The sequence below is a fragment of the Gnatocerus cornutus genome, chromosome 9, assembly GCF_029298725.1.
Source record: "Gnatocerus cornutus isolate USDA-ARS CGAHR chromosome 9, icGnaCorn1.1, whole genome shotgun sequence".
Taxonomy (NCBI): Eukaryota; Metazoa; Arthropoda; class Insecta; order Coleoptera; family Tenebrionidae; genus Gnatocerus; species Gnatocerus cornutus.
The window spans coordinates 14,266,027-14,288,536 of record NC_142241.1 but is presented as its reverse complement, the minus strand read 5'-3'; the positions used below and the strand labels follow the sequence as shown (position 1 = coordinate 14,288,536).

General features: G+C 35.8%; 1 protein-coding gene across 2 annotated transcripts in view; it reads right to left on the bottom strand.

Annotated features, from left to right (window-relative positions):
* Positions 1-22,510, bottom strand: part of LOC148169068 (dopamine receptor 1-like) — a 37,131-nt gene that overhangs the window by 8,899 nt on the left and 5,722 nt on the right. The window contains exon 1 of one of the 2 annotated variants that reach the window (XM_088045135.1): positions 18,385-18,576. The exons of the other annotated variant lie outside the window; for it this stretch is intronic. The gene's annotated coding sequence lies outside the window, so the exon portion shown is untranslated. Of the gene's footprint in view, positions 1-18,384; positions 18,577-22,510 lie in introns of those variants that run through there. 2 annotated transcript variants of the gene reach the window in all.

Genomic DNA, 22,510 nt, shown 5'->3' with positions numbered 1-22,510 from the left:
CACTAACAAAAGACGGTTTGCAACAAGGTTAGGTCCGGTTTACACAACACCATGATTTGGTGTAAATCAGACTTAGATACTTAAATTGGGGGAAAATTTAATGTAGCGATTTTTGAAGTTATCACGTTGTCCAATGATGTAGTGTATCAACATCTCACATTAATTAATTAAGTATTAAATTAATAAATAATAATAAACTTATTTAATTGATTAATTAATTCAGTATTCATTTAATAAATAATAATAAATTTAATAAATAAATTAATTAAACATTGCGCAAGACGATTAGCTGCTACGCATGTCACAGTTGCGTCAAGGCCAAATGCTTTTGCTACCAACTGTTACCAATAAAAATTACTAGAAGCTGCTACAAACTTTACTTTTTAATGAATTATAGTAATGAACTCTAGTATTTTTCTTTAGAGGACTCAATGCTTTACAGGCATTTCACTGCTTGAGCTTAACTTTAATGTTAACTATGCAATTTAATTTGCAGTTAAATATAACTAGAAGCGGTGCAAATAGTTTCTGGAGACATAAAAATGACGTTTTAATGCTTTTTAAGAGCAGAATTTACCGAACTAATTTTCAACTTTTGACACGGTTTGTATTTTGGGGCAATTTTCCTTCGCATGAGTCATGGGCGTAGGAACAACTGGGGTGAAGGGCATATTTTAATTTTTTATGTTCAGTTAACATGAATCATTGCAACTATTTTTGTGCGTTTTTATGAATGAGCAGTCAAAACAAGTTATGTTTACATACCTCAAACGAATTTGTCATTTTGGGCACTTTTGCGAGGTTCGACTGTACTTCAACGAATTAACCTAATTGAAAATTAATTAATTTCTCGTCCATTGAGCGTGTAACTTTTATTCCTTGAACATCCATAAAAACTTGTACGAAAAGATTCTCTTTCTTTTCTTTAACAGTAAAAAGCAGCCCGTCATTCTTCTTCGTGTCTGAAAATTTTAATACGCGACACCTAATTGCCAATTAATCACCATTATTAAAACTTGTTGCGACATTCCGAATTATCCCTTCCATTATAGATTCGATCAAAAATTCTCTCGCTTCGGAATTCATTAATAATAATGTCTGGAAAGAAGTGCCGAATTGAATTAAGTCGGGCTTGTTTCCAGAAATAGCTGACATTTTTCTCCGGCTTGAAAAAAATGAAAATGGAAGAAAATTCACTGTCCCCGAAAGAATGTTGAAACTAAATTATGATAGATTTTTTCTGCGATTTTGCTTTTAATAAGGGCCACACACTTGGGAAAACGGAGTCGTTTAGCCTAAAAACTCCCAAGATTAATGACGTGAACTAAAACTGAACCGGCCTCAAGTTTCATTATGAGAAAATGACGGACGAGCGGTAATTTCTTTAATATGGTAATTCTTTCCATTATGCATAGCGAGAGTACTAATAAGTGTAGAGTGGAAACTACGTCTTTTCCAACTTCGAGTTTAGCTAATCTGCTTCGCCGATCTCCAGTTTTTGTTAAAGTGACGCACTAAATTTCAACATTAGAACAGATAAAAACGTTTCTTTGTCTGTCCGGATTAAATCGAAGAATGCAGATGACGCCCGGAATTCATGTAGCACGAGTAATAAATCGTTTATTCAAGAGCTACATGATGTGTGCTGAATGTAATTATTACTGTATTTGTACGCATCAGAATGAAAATATCCTGTCTGTAACAAGGTGTTATCATTTAACCGCAGGCTAAATCGTGTGACGTGTGGTTTAGCGTCGTCGTCATCAAACATTGAAGCTTGAATTATACAAACCTCTCATCTTCGCATCAACACTTGGTTAGGGATTAATGTTGCGTAAACAAAACTTACAGATAGACAATAAAGAACGGAAAAATCGGAAGCGAATGAAGCATTAAACTTGATGATATGGATTCAAACATTTCCAATTAATTATTTATTGGCGATAAAATTTTATGAAGTCTTCCTATTTATCATCGTTTTGCATTATTAAACCCCACATAAAGAATCTAAGTAATTAGTTTCGGAAACAGTCATAAATATACAAAAGTGGGCAAAATAAGGTAGACTTATACATTCACAAATTGATTTTTGCTTGTTCTTCCCACGCAAAATATTGGAAGACACTAAATAGCAGAGTTTCGTTACTTTATGGAAAGACGTGTAAGTTTATAGAGTAAATATTTATCCATTTAGCACTTTTTCTACGGTAGAAGCTCTTCAAAATTATTTTACAATAAACTAAAAAAACACTCTTTTGATGAAAACTTGGTGTCCCCAATTGATGTCTACAACAACAGAGACGACGATAATGTAATTTGTTTTTCCTAAGAACGTTGTTTGTAAAAGCCGCATTTTTATGACTGCATATCGTGTAATATTTCACCCCGTTGGCACCGCGATCCCAGTTAACCCCTTTTTAAAGCCCCTTCGATTTGTGGCCCACGTCCGAGCAATTTAACAATTGAAAAGTTAAGAGTCGAGTCGTTATCAAATTTGTCCACATCGATCTGGCGCGTTGGAAATGTCGCACATGAATTATTTACCGATGAAATTTGATGTGTATTGCTTCTATTATCGCTTTCTTTTAAATTACATTCCGTTCGTCCATTTGCGCCGTTCCTCACTTTAATTAAAAATTTATAAACGCTATTAATCTCAGAAACATTCATTTTTTCATGACAACATTCTCATTAATTCAATCGTTAATTAGCGTTCTCTCAATTTCCATATTTGCCGTCGCGTCGTGTTCTAACAATAGACGATAAGATTCGTAAGCATACATGTAGCCGTGTAAGTTTGGACTATTCGAGCTGATTAATTCTAGACTAATTGCTTTGCTTTGGAGATGGGGAAAAATTCAAAGAGTCGCTGTAGTACAAGATTGCGGGGTTTATCGACTGAGACCAAACCCACGGGAGGTCTTGACAAAACGAGGAACGTATTCAATAGCGCGAATTTGCATGTTTTTGTATCGGTGCACTCTTTTGATCGATTCGACGGAAAAAGAGCGCGAGTGGAATCAATTATTTCAGTAAAGTGGCGATGGTTATAGAGCGATATTTTGGAGTGATCAATTTACGGGGCGACAAAGTTGACACAGCGTGATTGTTTTCGACTTTTATTGTTAAAAACCGAAAAGTCGAATATTAAGTGTCGTTGAAACTTCTAAAACAAAGATTGGCGAAAATGGTGGATGCGCCGGGTTAAAACTCGGAGAAACATAATTATAGACAGCTTGACGGGGGTTGGCGGATTTATAACATACTGTGTTGGAATGATTCGGAATGAAACGGCAAAATTCCAACCGTTGAATGTTTCTATTTTTAAATCTATCACAAAACCGTCGACCCTGGTGTCTATTAAAAAATCGCGTGACTGCTCTTTGAATAATTGTAGTCGTAAAAGTCCACTTATTAGCGAAAATGGCGTCGCACCCTGTATGAATACCTCCACCATGAATATTTATTCCTGTGGCGTAAGCCCTCAACCCTCTGCGCTACATAATGCCTATTATCATACCATAAACCGATTTAATACATAATCGAGCGAATCCCGAAATAAAATTCCGTGACAGATATCAGCTTACTTTTCCAAGTCATTGTTTTTTCTTTACGTGCCCCAAATGCGGCTTAATTAAATTTTCATTTTTGCGGAGGCTTCGAACGAACGGTATCTGCATTACATTGATAATTAAGTAAGCCGCAGAACATACGATAATGCCATTCCGTTACTCCCGTGATAATTTAATTAAGCCTAGTAGAAAGCGTCTTATCTATACCTAAACAGAATGATGGAAGGTTTACGGACAGGTGAATGACAAGTGTGTTTAAAAGCGTCCGATGTGTACAGAATCAATATGTACAATTTAGGAAATTTACGGTCGTGGAGGTTTTATTGCGCCCTTAGGTCGAATGGAGTTGGAAATATATGACAAGACTTCTTTTATAGCGAGTTAGGGCTATATTTCATCAACAAAAAGAACCGAGGACGTTCGGAAAATAATAGAGTACTGATTATTGCAGGAGCGCCACGAAGAAAGAAGGTTGGTGTCGGTTGCATGGTTAACTGTAAACAAAGAAGTTTTATAGGGGGTTAATTAGGAAGGACGATTTCCGATTGGTCGCCTTTGTATCTTCTGTTTCGTGATAGTGCTGGTTTCGGGGTGTTTTGTTCTGGTTATTATCAAATGTTCGTTTGTCTCTTATCTTATTATAGATTTTTCCTAGCACGCGTTCGGTCTTTTTATTTTATTTGGACGAGCTAATGTTTACATTTTAAGTATAATTCATCCAATATTACGTTAGTTAAAACATTAAAATGACTCTATTGTTTAAATTAATTTTCGGAGTTAATTAATTAAGCAAATAACTCGATTAACAAATCAATACCGTCCAACCGAATCGTACAATTTCGCGGGTAAAACTCTTCACTACAGACGTATAAAAAGCCAAAATAAAATTAAAACAACGCGGAACTACTCGGCTGTAGTAAACCTAATATGAAACCTTTCAGTTTCCGGTTCTAGTAATTCACCCAAAAACAAACTTTTACGGCCGACACTCATGAATAAAAAACGAGTCTTGCAATCCTCATCACATTCGGCAAAGCAATTTGTAGGGTAAAACGCGCGTTTAATGTCCATCTCAGGTAATGTTGACAATTTCAAGACGAAACTCGCAGCTTTGATAACAACTTGTGGAAACTTGTGTCATCAATTATTATTATCGTTGGTAAAACTTGATAACACATTGCATTCTATTACTTAACTCGTTAATTGCCTAATGTTTGGTTCGTACCGAATTCTCTTGTATCAACATTGTTTTTTGCTCTCCGTCCCGGAAACCGCACCATCCTGGCTCCGGTATCTTCATCAAACAAAGCGTCAAGTCCTGGGACGTAGATATGTCAAAGTCAGCTCTTATTATTGTGACAGTAACTGAAATTACATTTTTAATGGAGAAATCCGGTCTTCGACAAATAGTCCTCGGATTAATTTGCAAGCACCGGAATGTCATCAGACAAGCAATTAAATGGAATCCCTTACAAGGACTTGTGACCGTTAACACAGGATTGATTTTTGTGGAGAGTGGGGGTTGCGTTAAGAACCACGATGGGTCAATGGAATTGGGGCGGACGGAGGGAGTTTCTATTATCTTACCATGCTAAATGGAGCGAAGATTTTAATGGTAATATACAATGTGTCTATTTATAACATCATAAATCACCGATAAAAAGGATTCTAAACACAAAGCGCCACATTTCAAATTATCCGTTCGTTAATTTTTCTTCATTAAGCGAAAAACTCGCCATAAATTAAATCCTCGATAAGTCGAAAAATTAAGCACGGAATACGTATAACGAATGCTGTTGATGCTCAATTAGGGCGCTAGTACTTCTAATTTAATAATCCTCACGCGTCTTAATTAATATTTTCAACTCGCCCTGCTCTCTCACGATAAATAATTTCATTTGCTACGGTTATTTTAATCAAACCTAAATGTAAATTACGTCTTGATGTAAACTTTTAATTGGACAACGGGGACTCGAAAATTTAGGGGTAATCCTGTCGATGCTAAGCGGAAAAATTTCCTACTTTATTGTTGGTAAGCAAGTAAATCTTTGGGAGTTATTACGCTACAGAAAGTCGCTGCGTAATTAAGGTGTTATAAGCTGTTTGTTAAACTCTTAAGCGAGCTGCTTTATCCCAAAATTTGTTTGCGTTGCCATCCAATATTAACGTTGCCTGGATAACTTATTTTTGACGTCAAAATTATAATGAGCAACAAAAGATCGCGTCTTGGAGGCTCTAGATTAGCTTAATATGTTGGCTACACTGGCGGCAATGACCTCACAGAGTCACTCGTTATTGCGGTCAGTGTTGCCAATGTAATGATTAAAAATCAGGAGACAATTTTAATTTAGAAACGCCTTTTCAGTACAAATTTGTTGACTACTATTGTCAGGGGATACCAACATAATTCAAATTCCAAAGCCCGCTTTGATCCCTGTGTTATCCGTTAATTTTCGATAGTGATCCCAGAAATGGAAAATTCGTAGCGCTATCAAATAAAACATTTTGTTCGATCTTTTTAAAGGGCGATCCTTTCAACGAAATTCAACAAACACTTTCCATTAATTGCCGTTTTTAATTCCCTGCAAGTAATGAACACCGTACAAAAACGAAGTCTCCGAACACAATAAATTGAGCATAGTTAATTCCCCTAAAAATACTCGAGATTTTTCTCGGCAACTACCTCTATTTGTTTTTCCCCTAACTGCTCGTTGACTTCCAGCGAGTAATTTTTTTAAAGTCCTCAGTAAAAATAAAACTCTTTTGTGCAAGGTACCCGACCAGCGTAAAACAATATCCGCAACCTCACGAACTAAATTTAACGTTCTTTTTGTAACATGTCTATAGAAGTTGCGGTAATTATTTTAAGTGAACAATTTGTCTTTTTGTGTCGTTGTTTAATCCGTTTTTTTTTCTCGTCGGTGGAAAACAAAGGGCAACTGGATGGAATTAGCCTCGATCTTTCCAAATCCCTTTCGCTTTTAAATTCTTGTCTTCGATGTTAAAATTGTCGGGAAATTCAATTATGTTGTTTGAAAGCGACATGTGTGGTGCATTGTTTGGTCAATATGGGCCGAGATTGAGGACGAGTCCGCCGGACTTCAATCTAATAACCCACCTAGTAAATAAAGAAAAGACTTAAGGTATTCAGTCGGCGGCCTCTAGTGCATCTCTGTTTGTTCCATACATAAAACATAAACCCCGAGAGATGTTCTTTTCAAAATTCCAAGCCACATCTTTTGCGTTAATGGCAACAAGTTCGCGTGTCTGCATGATTGAAGACATTAACATTTAAACAACAATAACACGCAACCACTCGAAAATCTTCATGTCGGGACATGCGTACACCGCTTTAGGGAAATTACTCACTTATCACAACCCCAAAACACCCAAGCTGTGCAGACTCACACCAAACAATGAATACATTAATGTTGAAAGTTGCACTTAAAGCAGCACTGCAACATTCGGAAATCTTCAGCGCGACTTGACTTCATCGACGTGGTAATCGGGCAAAATAATTAAAAGTCAACATTTGCATTAGTCACGATGAAAGTATACAATTTTCGGGGAAACGGAATTACCGAGGAAATGCTGGAATTCAAGTCCGAAGTAATTGCAGGCACGTGATTTAGTTTTAGTACTGTGGCGAAATTTTACGGTCGTGTGGGGAAACTTGGACGAAGTTTTTTTTAATACATTGTTCAAATTCAGTGTCGAAATATGTCGCGGCAAAAGTCGTACGTCTGTGATTGATTAAAGGAAGATTTTCTTTCAGAATTTGAATGAAGTTCTTTGCAACTGTCAAAAGTTCAAGGTCTGTGAAATAAACATGTGTCCCTTTTAATGTGTTTTTAACTTTTCTTGAAAGTTTTGGGATTTGATCAAATAAAAACTAAAGAAGAAGCCGGAAGCCTTTCACACCATTGGAAGTTAATTGCACCGTTTATATAGCTGAATTTAATTACCAACAAATACCCTAAGCCCAACGTTAACAGGAAAGGACACCTGTAGTCGCTTAATTTAATAAAACCGAGCAAACAAGTCGTTTCGCCGCTTAATTCCCTGGCCAATTTCAAAGGGAATATGCATTGGTATCTTCCAGACGCACAAGGAAGGTGTTGGGAAAAAAAAACGATTATTGTTTAAAATCCCACAAAGAGACCTGAAAAAGTTCTTCAAGCACGTCGTCGAAACTGCTCATTTTCGCTTCATTGTTCTGTCATCCTTAAAATGACAAGTCGTCCCGCTAATCGGATTTTTTCTCGTTAATCTTCAAAGTTTGTAATCTCTATATTAGCGGTTCCGTTATCGCCCGCTTCGCTCCAATAAATTTAATGTTAAAACTTTGATTCGTTAACCGTATTATTCAAATTACAAAGATTACAACTGTTTCACTGCGACCATTTCGGATTCGAATCATTCCAGACGAGAACAACTATTGTAGGGCAACAACACGCACGCCCTAACTCGATTACCAATTAATTAATTTATCAGAAATGACACATTGCATTGGGGCGATTTCGAAACGAGACTCTCATTGACCTAATTGTCTCAAAAATTTCGAAATAGGACGCATCAGGAAAGCGTACTGACCCGATTTCGGGATTTTTCCTGCATGGAATTGGTCATAGGCGAGGTGAGAAAATTGGGTCTCTCGATTAACACCTCGCAAGAAGTCGGCGAGTGGAAATTTTAAATGAGTGAAAATAGGAAACCGATGAAACGAGGAAATTAGCGCAAATTGCGCGAGGAGTAAACTCTAAAATTAATTTATCAAAATGAGGATTAAATTTGTACTTTTCGGGGTAGAAAGCAAATTAGACGTGTTTGTCGGAGAGGCGAGGGAGGGAAATGCGTATGATTTGGCGTTGAAAGTGATTCGTTTTTGTAGCCGACGAGTAAAAACGTCTCATTATTTTGTTGTGTCTTTTTGACAATTGAAATTCAAATCAAACACGAGCTACCAACACAGCGACATTGTTGAGTTGATTATTTAGTTCAGCAAAGATCAAAACTACTGAATTTGACGTCGAATCTGGCTACAAATTAAATACGACTGTAGGTTTTGTTATCGTTTCTGCACATCCAGTTGAATAATTTCTGTAAATGAATATTTGTTTAAGCGCGAATTTCGGGATCGAAACGTTACAGCATTATCATTTACAATCTCATTCTGAATGCGAAATAGATCAAAAACACGCGGCGCCTCCACCATTTCCAAATGATGTTACCTCTTCTCTATTTTGTTTAAAATCTCCAATTTTCTTAAGTACCTTGTATCACCCCCTCGCTTTCTCATCTCTTTTTTTCGATCTCTTAAGCTTTGTTTTCTCATTTTCCCTCGAAAATATCTTTGTCGTCCAAACTCAATTATTCCAAACATTGAAAAATTCACACGTCGCCGTCGAGAGCTATTTCAAAGTTATCTTAAGCTTAATCCGCGAGGTGCAGCACCAACCAATGAATATATGAAAGGGTAATTTCGGATTAACGTAATAAATCGTCGTGTGCAACCTTTGCAGTTCATTCCGAAATGAGAATTTGAGCCTCCATCTCTTCGTGTAAGATGGATAAGTGCCTGGGAAGCCTTCAGGATACTTTAGGCTCTCGGATTTTACCGCCTAAGTGAAATTTCAAACCCAATTGGGAAATCTCACCGAGGGATTTGATTTTTTTTCTTTTTCGGCGCGTGTTTGTTCGACAAATGTTTGCAAATCGCAAGACTGTTTGCACAGTTCCTCGGACATGGCAGATGGAATTCTACGACTCGGAAAATAATTATAGAACTCACATTATCTACATCACTACTCCAATTTAATCGTGGCTGTTTAATTAACTATAGTTTGAATTTCAACCTCAAACGTGTAATTAAACTCTTTAAATTTAAAAACCCTGTTAACTTTGCCACTACTTTAACCGAGTTTTTCTAACAAAGCCGCGTCTTCGCTCCCTAACTTCATTAAATTATAATTCACAGTTAAAAGATCTTGTTAAATTGAAAGTAAGACTTTGCGGGTTTTGTTAGTCAACACTTGGAGAATTTAACTTTTAAAAGCCGGCACAGATTTGTAATTTAAATTCGAGGACCCAAGTTTTTCTATACTGTTTACTCCAAGGAATTTAACTTGTTCCGAACAAGGATTTTTTTTTAATGCAACATCGAAAAAGTAATTTTTAAATGTTTCAACGAACGAAATGAGGTGCAATTTCATCTCGGAAAAACGTCGCATCAATGAATTTCCGGACTCACTTTGAAAGTAGGAAATTTGTACATCAAAGTTACGTATTTACGTAATTGGGTTTGTTTAAAATTCTCGCTAAATCGTAGATAAGAGCTCGACTAGGAGGATGAGACTCTTTGAGACGCTAATGCGGGAGAAATCAATCGAGAGGAATTAATTCTAGGCGAAATAATTTTTCTTTCTAGACAAACCCCTTCGCTAGACGCCGGCGTTTTTGCTCCCTTTCTCATATCAAGTAAAATCTACACTCATGTTCAAAAATCTTGCACCCCTTTATAACACCATAAATTTTAAAATTTAAATATGGTCGTAATTGTATATTAAAATATTTGGTTCGTCCTAAAATGAAATTTTTGAAAATCTCCATTTCTTGTTCTAAAATTTTGCACTTTGGCACAGTTAATGAACACTTTAGAAATAGTAACCTCCACAAATTTTATTGTCGTAGCTTAAAAACTAACAAAGATATGAATTTTAATAACAAAAAGTTGCAAATATTTGACTTTTTCTAAAACGAAATTTTCTAAAATCTTTTTTTCTTGTGCTAAAATTTTGCACTTTGGCACAGTTAATGAACACTTTAGGAACAGTAACCTCCCCAAGTTTCATTGACGTAACTTAAAAACTAACAAAAATACGAATTTTAATAACAAAAAGTTGAAAATTCTTCGTTTGTCGTAAAATAAAATTTTCTAAAATCTCCATTTCTTGTTCTAAAATGTTACACTTTGGCACAGTTAACTTCCCCAAATTTCATTGTCATAACTTCAAAACTAACAAAGATACGAATTTTAATAACCCAAAAATTGTTAAAAATTTTTGGTTTTTGAAGTTATGGCTAGAAATGTTTTAATTTTTAGCTTTCTATAAATTGGAATACAAAAATAGAGAGGGTGCAAGACTTTTGCCAGTTAGTGTAGTTTCTAACGATCCATTCGAATCGATGCCGACATTTCTATAATTTGAATCCACTTGCAAGATTAGAAACGTGGTAATTCGCAGAAATGCAGTGTTTTGAAGTTTGCAGTATAATTTTTAGAACCTAGTTGTGCTAAATTCGCGTTTCCTTACGCTCGGTAACACGAATAAAACCTAATTCCTTGCGCTGGTGAAGCAAAGGCGTTAACCTTTTCATAAAATGTAAATTACACATTCAGAATCTTAGTGTAAAGCTGGCGTGTCATGCAATTACGTCAAAGAGAATTTATTACTTCATACACCCCGAGTGTTTTTCCACTACGCCTCAGCGAAAAAAGTAAAAATCCATCCCCTTGCAATCTCTTCAAACAAATCTAAATGGAAATTCGAATTGAGAAGCGAAAAATCTTTTAATTGGCAACCAACAGTGCGATTTAATCGCGGCAAATTTTCTTTTCGCCAACTCATCATCGCTCGGTTTTTTACAGTAATTGGTAGCACGAGTTTCTCACTTATTGAGAAAGTTTCACGTGTAATAAGGAAACTCTTCGGTAATTTATGGCAAGGGTTGTCTTGTCGGTGAAGTCATCTATAAAAACGATCCTTCATAAAAAAAGATCGTAAAGAGGGAGTTGTTATACGACATAAAACGAGCTTTTCAATCATATCGCAAGGAAACTGCAACGGGATCCTAATAATAGCCAATTATTTTTCGTTTAAAAGCGCAAGTCGACCGTACATTGCCTTTTTATACCACCAATTAAAAAATATATTTAGTGTGGTTCGACGTCGACTAAATCAACCTCGCAATTTTTTCCATATTCGTAGCCTCGACAAAAACTTGGCGGAACTATCAACACGTTCCCAGCTTGAAAAATTAAGCCCTTCCAGGATCGGAATTAGACTTTTCAAGTGATATTTTATTCATACGTTCGGAAAGAGTTTGGAGAACTCGACCTACTCTAAGTCCATTAACGAAAAAGTTTAAGTTTGCCCTCATTACGTGAACTCGCCAAATACGAAAAATTTCATTTACAATTTTTTCTCGACGTGAAATTTCGTAAACAACGTCGCCCCCTCATCACAGGAAAATCGCGATGAAAGAGTTTTAGTTGATCAATATTTGCAATTTTGCCACGTGAATGATCCTGCGAAGTACTTTGATGTTGGTAGAGCGCCAAAGCTGCTAATTATTACACATACGTATAGTTTTAGATGGATTAATCAAATTAAAATGAGATCGTTCATTTCCGCTTTATTGTCCTGCGGTTGGCAGGACACCTTGTTGGGAAATTTTGGTTTTTCGCTTCTTTTTACAGAGCTACGGTTTTGGGAACGATTCTAATATTTCAAAAATAGCAGTTTATGCATCTAGATGCAGAAGTGACTCGTTTTATCAAGAGCCACATGCGTGATATAAGATACTTTCGCCTCGTTTTTCATCCAATATTTTTTCTTATCTAGCAATAAAAATTTGACATTTTCTTTTAATAAATTTTAACAGCTTTTTGACATTTTAATTGTAAATTTTGTTAACATGTCATTCTTTTAAGCTCAAGTGCGTAAAATGGATAAGAGTGCGTAACTTTGACAGGATTGAAATTGTAAGCAAGCAAACATTTTATACCTTCATTTAAAGATGATTTATTGACTTTTGTTAGATTTCACCCATATTTCCGCTCATTTCTCTTCGTGTTAAATCTAACCAATAAAGCGTCAAATGTAAAATAATTGTTAGAACTGTCACTTGAAGTATTATCGTTAAATTTCGCATTTTGCTGCGATTGTAGAAAAAAATTTGTTTGCTACTCGTGCGAAAGGGATGTTGGATAAGTCACGTTTAGTGCGTAAAATATAATACTCTGTGAATAATGAGGAAAAGTAACAGTATTTTATCACTAGACGACTACTGCGTCATCATAAAAAAAAATAATCAAGCAGGCCATGACTTTAGTAACACTGAAAAAACATTTGAACAATGACAGCTACAATAATATTTAAACGTCACCGATTGACATTCAGTGTTACCAACATCTGATTGAGAGTCATGGCCTGCATGCATAAAAAATATTCCTGCGCCAGTGGGGTTCGTGCGCTTTGTTAAGAAAGGTATCTCTGTCATTAAACATTTCGAGTAGGTGTAAAGGTCAGAATCGGCCCTTGGTTGACTCTGTCTTCCGTCTTCTCGTTTCAACTAAATGAACACGTAAAGTTAACTCGTGTAAATTGGCAGAACGTTTGTTTTTGCCAAGATCGTCCATCCGAGCGTGAACTCGTTCGGTTTCTGTTTGACATAGAATTTAGCAATTTAAATCCTCGAGACCTCGTGATGAATGAAAGCCATGGCCGAATGTTACTCACTGATCGATAGACCCGCGATAACTGAAGTATTGACTAATCTATTTCAAGCTACCCGCCCATTTCATTCTACGCCACTGAGCAAATAATTGCTGGCCTTTGGGGATTAATAACGTAGTGGAAAGCTTTTGGTGAGATTCTAACCTCGAGATGCAACACGTGAATCGCTTTTTCACAGCACACCTTGTTCACTTTCGAGCGCGGCGGCGGCGTCCACATGTTCGATATCCTACAGGACAAACTTATTATTCCTGTATCAAGGTGGAAAAGGAAATTGGGTGGTGTGCCTGGAATAAGGCTACTCCAGGGGTTCCAATCGATGGGAGGACTTTGTCTACGATGCTGCTTTTGATTGGAAAGTGGCCCGGCGTGAAACGGGTTTTTAAATGTAATTTATTTCGGGTTTAGGAGATTGCTCGAGCGTAATTTTTTTCTTTATTTAGATGAAATTTATTTCGCTTCATTCATAATTGGGGACGTTTTACGCGGTTCGGAAGTAATTTTCATTGCGAACGTTTTACATTTTAAATTGGAATATTTCAAGTTTGAGGCAGATAAATTCATACTGATGCAGTTTACAAATGTCATTTCCATCTGTCATGTGCAATGAGTTTCCAAATCTTCGGTCAGTTCCAATATTCAAATGATGTGGCCGATTATGATTGGCTCTTGCATACATGTCAGCTCCTTTTATCAAATGTCGAAGTGTACGCGCGAGTTCATAATTCTGACAGATTATTGAAGCCACTGCTCTTGTTTAATAATCCTCTTCAGTTATGTTTAATACCACTAAAAATGCGATCGCATTATAATATGGTGGATGCGCCGGGTCATTTAACGACTCCCGGAAGCCATTAATCTCTTACCGTTGAATCTATAGAATTTAAAAAAGTCAAATCTGCTTGTTCGAAGAATCGTTTTTTAAATGTTATGCCCCATCTCCCCCGAGATCGATAAATTTGTCTCCGATTAAAATGTCTTAGGAATTGGGTCAAATACTTGCTCGGATGACATCTGAGGCATCCGAAAACTGTGGGTTATAGATCACTTATTTTGTCCTCTCTCAAAGTAAATTAACGCGAAAAGTATGTATCAAATTAAAAAGTGTTGAAAGCAGAAATTATCCCGTTTGTCCCACAAAAAACCGGTGATTTGTAATATGAAATACTGAAAGCCTCCAAGGAGTCGAAAGTTTGCTAAAAGTTTTCCGTTCATAATTACATCGATAAATACCCGAGCGACAAGTCTTCTTCCTTCAAATTGATTTACGCGAGTTTTCCTGACGTCGAATTTTGCTTAAATCGAATCATCAATGCGCCGTCATCGTGAAAAATAATCTTTATTTAATTGAGAAACTTGGGGATTCTCATTGCGTGTGTATATAAAATAAAATCGTTTTGCTTCAGCATCCTCTAATCCTCTTTCCATTGACCTCCATTAAAGGAATCTATAAATAACAAGGATGGTTATGATCCCCCCTCCCACGCAAGAGAAATTCCTCTTTGGGTCAGGCGATTGAAACAGGACCGTACTTTCAAACACCTGACCACTTTAAAGTAAACAAAAAGTAAAAACTGTCGTAAAGTTTTATAATTTTGCACAAAGCCTCAAAAACCTGATATGTCAAGGCACGATGAAATTCAATATTCTTTCATGTCGGCCGCCAATTACCAAGACGGATAAAAAAGTCGGAATTAAAACTTGTCCGATTCGTTTAATTTAACAGATTTAAAGGGAAATACACACATGTCTGTAGAACGAAATGATTTAAATGGGCGATTTTGCTCGATACAGATGGGAGCTTTAATAGAATTACACTGAAAACTCTGATGTGCATTTTGGTGGATAAAAACGCGGCGTTTGGCCTGAAAGGAATTGCTTCGATTCTGTCGCGGAGCTTATTTATATTTCAGAGTACGGTTAACATTAAATTCAATCTGATACCAATTTAGATAGACAATTATCTAGATTACACAGAGACTTAGTGAGGTGTGCAGGAAAATCGAGAAAACATGTCAATTTTAAATGGTAGTTACAGTACTTCTGGGATTAATTGATTAATTAATATTAGAGTGTGTTTAATCGGCTCTAATTTTGTGTTTTCATAATCACTCTGGGCAACAACTGGAAATCATTATGAGTCATTACTAGATTTGATGAGATGCTCAAATCATTCTCATCCTGCTAATGATAGCTGTGGTACAAGTTAGTAATTAATCGCTGTAATGTTAGGGGATTTTGTTGGACAAAAATTAATATTATTTGTACGTGGAACAAAAAGTTATGCTAATAGTCTTAACTCGAGTTCGAAAATTAAAAAAAAAAAATGTTTTATGACCAACAGAAGCTACTTTATGGTTTTTGAGCTTTTTTTTATTTTTGGGAATAAAAACGCTAATGAACAAGTGTCTTTATTGGAGCTCCGGTTGTAGAGAAAGGTTGGTTTTACAGTGCCAAATTGTTCATATTTGGATTATTTTGAGTAAGATTTTTGCCAGTGTTTTTTTCAAAAGTGTCGTTGTGGATTGTCCAAAAGAGAACATTCGGTCATTTTTCGTTATAATTTCAGGTAATTTTTACATTATTTCGTTTCTACTTGAAATGTCAGTTTGGTCCACAAAGCGAGTCGGAATATGTCATTTTACGAACCAATCGAGATAAAGATTGGCTCTTTTGAGGATCCATTTATTAATTTTTCGCAATACCCACTTAATAGTTATTTGTTTCACTAGGCTAGAAAATGGTCTTTTGGAAATGCAAGGAAAGTATATTTCAATTGTCAATTTCAAGTGTCAAACACGAAATTTTGTGCGCCGACAATTATTAATAGTTATTTATTTTGACTTTTGGTTTGAATTTGAAACGTCATTCCCTCATTTTGGGGAATTTCATCAGCTGGAAAATAGGTTGCTAGCATCTTATTCTAATCAAACGATGGCAGATTAATTTAAATTCAAATGTATTTCAGCAAATTTCTGCGGTATTTTTACTTAATTAATTTACCTTTATTATTTTCGAAGGTCATTGGTCTCCAAATCGGCACACAAATTGACACAATTGACATTTATGCAGCGATGCCAACTTGCAAAATAAAACCAACTATTCGAAATGTCACGTTTGACTGCCTAGACATTCAAAAGGTGATTTTCTTGCCGCAAATGTCATGAAAAATGACGGAGGCGCACAAAAAATTAAATGTGTCATATTTAAAATTGGTAATTAAGTAAAAGTTACATAAATCCGATAATAGCGAGCGTAAATGTTTTTTGTTCGAACGGTTTTTGCAGTCTTTGGGAAACAGTTGTTAAATTCCGTTACATAAGCGTCGAATAACTGGTAATTCGGGGGGGTTTTGCCCCATTCGAATTTCGATTTTTATTGCAGAATCATTATCTACAGCGGTGTTTGATTTTGTGGTTGAAATCTTTGCACTTCGAGTTCATCCTGTATAAACTCCATATCTACGAAATTAAGACAGAGCGAAAGATGCGGTTTTTACCATCGTTTTACTCGCGCTTTTTTACCTAAGAATCCGAAGAATTTAGATATTTTAAATAAAATCTTTACTAAAATTTATTTCTTCATTATTTCATTTTTTGTTCAAACCTTTACATATCTAAACTCTATTTTTCCTACAGCGGATTTTTGTAGGCAGCAAATTTAAAATGCAGCTTTATGATTGGTTAGTTTGAGGTACGATTTACACAAGCCTGATTTTTTAAAGCGTCTGGAATTACTGCGACATATCAAACATATCAAACCATAAATTTTGTGATTTTCGGCGCAAATTAGCAAATGTTTCATTATAATATTATTGGCAAATTGCCAGAATAATTTGATGGACAATTTGATGATTGCTGACATTTGATTGGTGGAAAAACAGTCACATCTCACTTTAACATGGATAATTATTTAATCTAAATCAAAGATTTAATTTGACATGTATCTGAGTGGATATTTCCTGCTACAGGAAAAATGATGCATAGAACTGATTGTCAAATTCAATGGTATTTAAAAAATTGTTTTTCTATTTCGCGTTCATAATGAAGATATTTCGATACGCGTTTGAGCGTATTTCGGTATCGTAATAGACCAATCCCGTGCCAATATTTCCAGGAACTTATATTTTTCTTAGGTTTGCAGCAGACAAACCGTCAACCTGCTGTCAACGTTGACAATTTAGATTTTGGTTTTGATAAACCATGATAAATCGATCAATACACCATTATTTCTTGTTGTACTTGCTTATTAATTCATCGGAGAAAAACTCTTTGGATGCAAGATAACTATTATGATCATGATCAACATCTTCGCTCTCTTGGCTCTCTTGCGCTCCGATAACCTCAAAACGTCACACCTGTCAAACTGACTGAAATTGGATTTGGTTACTTCGAATTTTTTCCCGAACATTTTGCAAATGCCAACTACCCTAAAATTCCCTAGATTTCGAAATCAAGTTTTTTCGTTTAAAATAAGGCGAAATAGAAAAAATAGCGTATGATACTTGTTCATAATGCATTTTGCCGCACTTACTACTTTACGACACTCCTCGCTGCGCTCGTCGTGCCTTAAAAATAGGTTTAGAAAATCCCCAGGTATAATGGAAATCTGTTTCAGACAAGAAAGGATGTAAAAGAAATAAAATGTAGAAAACCGCGGACTAATATTTTTCGATTGTCGCTCACAGCGACTCGCAAGGGAGTCTCGCTCCTTAGTCAACTTATTGTTGACAAGCCCCGACATAAAAATCAGGTCATGCTTATCTAACTAAAGACAGTTGAGAAAGTTGACTAATTTTGAAAAATCTACCATTTTAATATCTCACATAACTACAGAGACAATAATATAAAAACTGTCTTCTTGTATTAAGAACCATGTAGAGTTTAATATCACGATAAAATTGCTTTTTTTTCCGTAATTCTACATCAAAAGCAAATAGCTTTAACTGATCTTTTACTAGCACAGACGTCACAACCCATAGAATTGCAATCGACATTTTTGTCTAGCAAATCCGATATTGACACAGAGGAAAAATTGCAATATCCATAAGCAACCCCGTTTAAATAAATCCCCACTATACGTTTTCATTTTAGTTTTTAATAAAAATATTAGCCATGTCAGTGTAATGCGCAATCTGACCGGACGTGGGTATTACGCTAATGTCGCTTTGATTGAAGATTTGATTGTGTATTATGATAATGGAGTTGTCACATCCGCACTAGAAAAATACGTCTTTTCGCCGTAACATCTCTCTAATCCCCTGAAAAAAAATAGAGCAAATGTATAAATCTCACCAGCCATTTAAATGCGGTAGCGAAAAGAAGTAGAGTCAATAAAAACGAGTCTGGCTAAGAATTCCGTCACGATCCATCCCTTGAGGGATCTAATGCAGTCTTCTGGGACCACCAAAGCACCCAACGTCGATCAGTACAAAGACGAGCACTAATCAAATTTACAGCTGGGTTTACTCGACACGACAATGCGTGGCCTCTGAGCGCCCGCATAACAAGCACTGCAATTACCAATTTCAATTAGATATTGTAGTGGTGACCTCTTCACTTGAACACACGGTATATATTATCATTCAAGAACCATCAATTACAAAAGAAATTATTTAATTGGAAATTCCGAGATTGATTCAGATTCCAGACGAAACCATTTTCATAATTGCGGTTATAATCGCTCTGTGTCGCTCAAATCGTATTAAAATGCTAATGCTGTCATTCTTTGGGAATTCTTTTATTGTTTTACCACGATGAAAATGAAAAAAAACGGGAAAGAATGTTCGGAGATTATATTTCGCCCCGGCGCATCCACCATTTATCAACGTTATAGTTTGTCGGTATTAATTGTGGACAAATGCCATTATCGCGACGAAATGAATTATATTTTCAAGAATATGTTGTTAAATTAAGCGTATTTAAGCCGTGGGCATTGTTAGCATGTTATTATGGTGGATGCGCCGGGTCAATAATCGCCCCCATGGGTATAAAATAATGTAGTTAATTGCCGGTCTTTCACGAAATAGAGTCGTTTTGTTGAGTTTATTACTTTGTCATTTTTCCCATTTCGTCCACTTTCCGTATTATCCACAATTAACATGTTTGCTTTGCAATTTGGCCGACGAGAGAACCTCCCTTGAAGGTCCGGATTTTAGTACTTCCTCTTGTTGATAGCGGAAATGCTTTGTTTCACGTCGACTGCCTCCTGTTTATGGAACGAGAAAGAGCAAAACGAGACGCCCGACGTGACTGACACTTTTATCAGGGAAATCTTCGTCGGAAAAAACGCGTCGAAATTTTCAATTATTTGCGCGCAACATGAGTCTGAGTTGCACCTCTATTAATTTAAATGCAAATTCGGGGGTTTGCTATCGATTCGATTTGTCGTTATTTGCGGGTGAGATTACACAAACCTTATTTACATGTTGCGAAATTATTTGTCTGTATAGTTTTGAGGGTTAGGAGGGATTAGCGACGTTTTATTCGATTTTGACGGCGAAATGCATAAATGAAATTATCGTTTGACTGATAGACGTCGGCTCCGGGATGGAATCTTGTTTGTGTTTGATTTATATGGGATTCTACGTTAGCGTTATGAGATTGCCTAACGTACATATGTCTGGATCAGACTTCCTGGCATATGACGATTTAAGCTTCACTTACTGAAACATGGTTGAGTTCACCAAACGCTCTTTTAAAGAGGGATGGACGGAAAATGGTAGGAAATTAACTTGGAAATAAACACACACGACGGAAACGTCAGTTAATATCAAGAAATGTCATGTTCGAAAGAGAAATTGTTTGTGTTAAGACGAAATGTCAGCAATTTTCAAGCAAGTGGAGGAAAAATTCTATCGTAATGACGCATCGTCGTTTATTATTAAACCAACTCGAATTCAATCAAATATTATGAAGCGCGACGCAAACATAAATATTTGTATTAAGTACATTTTTATGTATATTTGGTGGAGGTGTGGCAATTTGTAACCGCTAAAGTGCGGTTTATATCACTCTTTCTTGTATATAAATGAGAGTTTCGTACTTCATCCCACATATTTTACAAATCCTCTTAATCGTAGGAAACATGACGCGTTTACTCCAAAAAGTCGCAAGATTAATGACGTGCACTAAAACGGGTTTCGTGTTGCTTTATGAGAAAATGACGTAAGTTTTTAAGCAAATTGCAAAGTTGTTTACATTATTTACATTAATAGAGTGGAGAGAAACGTTGGTAGCTCCACCATTTTACATAGAAACTCGGAGATTCGCATACTGTCAATTGACAAACAATTGTTTGGCTTGAGCACGTGGAAATTTGCCATTCTAAAACAAACCAGGATTGATTGCATCTCAAATAGGATGAGTATCGGTCATCGTATAATAACAAACTTGAATTACCCCAAGGATCGGAAATATCGATGCTTCATATCTCGGAAACTAGCACAGATAGAGAAATGGGGCATTTTTTTCGCCATGTTTTGGCTTAGAATGAATTCTAAAACTGTCATCATTTTTCGGTCTTTGGATTTAATTTGTCCAAATCTAATTCGCTCGATATCTCGCTAATTTATGACACAATATTTAAGTATTGGTGCTCATTTTACGCGGAATCCAAAAACATAAGATTCGCTGAGTTATGAGCGATCAAAATTTCGGATATTGAATTTGAGTTGGAAAATCTTCAAAGCCCAATATCTCCGAAACTACAAGAGATTTTGAGAAACGGTTTTCACCATCGCTTTTCTCGGCTCATTTTACTTTAGAATTCGCCCTCAAAAGTCGATTTTTTGTGCCAAAAAATTTTGCGACTCAATCGATGAAAAGTTTTCAATTTTTCGTTTTTTGATCGTCCCTCGTACACTATTTGCCCGATCGATTTGAGATTTGAACAGTTGTTAGATCTCGAGCTGCTCTTTCGATCGATATATAATTTAATAATATTAAACGCAGTTTTCGCCACAAAACAGCTTCTTGAAAATGACCCTAAAATCACCCTCTGAAAATGTAATTCGGTCGATATCGGATTCATTTGTAAAGGAAATTTGGGTTATATAGGCTCATTTAACGCAGAATTTCGCGCTGAATCCAAAACCACCCTTGTTGAACTGAATTCGAACCGTTTGAAATTTTGGGACCGGAATCGTTTTTCTTGAAATGTTTTATCTTAGAAATCGATTTTCGATAGTTTGAATTCAAAATTTAATTTTTTTTTAGTGTGGAAGTTAGCTGCTTTTCGGTCTCTTATTCAGACACGGTTGCTTATTTATGAAGCAATATTAAAACCTAGGTTTAAAATCAACGTAACGACAATAAATAACCGAGTTATGGCTGTTGAAAGTTTTGGATATTTGATATTCAGTTTTTTAAATGTTTGAAGCCCGATATCTTCGAAACTACAACCGACAAAAAGAAACGGTCATTTTTCTCGGGCTTTATTCCTTTAGAATTCGCTCTTTATAAACAGTTTTCTTGAATATTGTAATGTGAAAAGCAACAAAAAGCTTTATTTGGAAATTATAGTATAATGTAGCTTTCACATAATGAACTTCAAAATTGGTTTCGTTATTTATTCTTTTATGTCACGGCACAGTAAAAAAATTATGTAAAGTGGAATTTTTAATAATTACATTTCTTTCATAGTTCGATGCTCACTTCTGTCCTCTGTTTATCAATCTTTGTTTTCAATTTTATTTTTAATGACTCCAAAGAACCGTTTAAATACCATTTAGAACTGTCACTTTGACAGTCATCAGTATGAATCAATAAGACGACATTCATGTTGACAGCAAACAATTTTTGTATCCAGACGTTATTTACGCAAATTCGGAAGGCTATTTCAGCAGATTGACGGTACAATAAATGTAATCCTTAATATTTGCTCGCTATTACATAAATTTAATCTCTTGGCGGAATTGCGGTTTAAATAGCGCATTTGGCTTAAATCGGATAAAGGGGATTGTTGGGGCATACCGCTTTAGGCATACGAGAGCTAGGAAAACACAAATGGACTGGTGTGATTTGTATTAACCAATAATCACATTTGACAGATAGAAAGCCAGCGTTGATCAAACAACAAAAGAGCGACTTTTTTGACATAATTGATACGGAGGCAATTATTTTGTTGGAACGGTAAAAACAGGAATATAATTTTACAGTAATGATGTCGATATAAACGGAACGAGCTTCATTAAGCGGTGCTAAAAATTAGCCCGATTAAATTTAACGAAGTGTATTTATTACAATGTGATGATAAAAAGTTTTAATATTAGATTTCACGCCAATGTTGGTTATTATAATGAGAATCGTGTATTAAGCCGAAAGGGATTAAAATTGGACTTTGATGCTTCTAAACGAATCAAACGCTGGGATGTTCTGTGACTTCTAAAATTCAATAATTTTTTGATGAGATTAAAAATCC